Raw genomic sequence first — 1,539 nt, 5'->3', positions numbered from 1 at the left:
TTATGATACACCATTAACGGTGACAGTTGGTTTCAGTTCTAAAACCTTTAGCGTTGAACCAAAATATTTGTCGCCGTTAATTATTGGGTCATCATTCACATCGACTTCAATTTTGAAAATTTCTGTTAAAATTGTTTATATATATATATATATATATATATATATATATATATATACATGAGTAAAAATTAAGTTTGGCCCTTATCAAAATTAATTTTAGTCTCTCATTTATACTTTGGCCCTCCTGAATGAAAAATATTGGTTCCATTCCTGCCACTTGCTAGAATTAAGAAGATGAGGTATACTTGAACATTTAGAGAGAGAGAGAGAGAGAGAGAAATTATAATTTTTTCACACTGTTTATTAAGTCTATGAGTTCTTTAGTAAAAATAATACTTGTTACAAAACCTTCACACATATATATATATAAGCATAACCAAACTAATATTGAATGACGTGTCAAAGCCTTGATCCAATTAATATAAATTTATATATATAACTGATCCAACTAATTGAAACATATATATCACTAATTGAATATCTAATGCAGGGATACGTGGATTTGATACTGACTGATACAGGAAGCAAATAAAAAAAATTAAACCTAAAAAAATAAATAAATGATCTTGAATTCATTGATTTGCGCATAAATATAAAGACATTAATAATTGGTTGATGCAGAAAAATACTCAAAAGTTGGAAGGATAAAAGAAACGACGACTCTCTTTAGGAATTTTATTAACCAAAATAGCTGTTCAAATAATCAACCTAATCCTAATATTTTTTTAAAATCCTAATGGAATTAAATAAGGACTCCTAAATGCACAGGGATACCTAATCATTATAAAAATAAAATTCTTAGTATTTCTAATTATTACAAATAAAAACTCATAATCCTAACAAATTAATAAGGATTCCTAAAAACAACTTTAAAAACAACTTATAACCGATTGAAATCTTCAAAACCCAGTGCAAACTTGACAAATTCATTAAAAAAAAAAAAGAAAAAAAAAAAAAGCTCTAGCCAATTGAAGACATCCCACATTATTGGCTTTCCTTTTTTCTTTTTTCTTTTTTTTGGAGAAGAATAGAGCAATTTCTATTGAATGAAAAACCAAATTAAGTATACCGCTCTATAAAGATAATATTTGAAATACCGTTGAGATGTTGTCTAACATGATTAATCGAAGACTGCTTAACATCTTTCAAGCTTCCTCAATAATATGTTCATATATATATATAGTGGCTCCAACTCCAGCCATCTTTCCTAAGTCCCTACACCATTTGAACAACATCGCCTTCCAGAACCACCCCGTAAAACCCTAGCTCACGACATAAATGGGCTGCTCTCAATGCTGCAATTGCCTCTGCAACACTTGGCTCAATAATATGATCTCTTAGTCAATGTAGAACTAGTGTTGATAAATATTCAGTTTGTCTAAATTCAACCAAAAGTATGTTTCAATTTATTTCCAGCTTGTGTGTATTCTGTATATATATGCTATCATTTTTTTTTTTTAAGTAATATATGCTATAATT

The sequence above is a fragment of the Corylus avellana genome, chromosome ca4, assembly GCF_901000735.1.
Source record: "Corylus avellana chromosome ca4, CavTom2PMs-1.0".
In the NCBI taxonomy this organism is placed as follows: Eukaryota; Viridiplantae; Streptophyta; class Magnoliopsida; order Fagales; family Betulaceae; genus Corylus; species Corylus avellana.
This window is presented reverse-complemented; position numbering follows the sequence as displayed.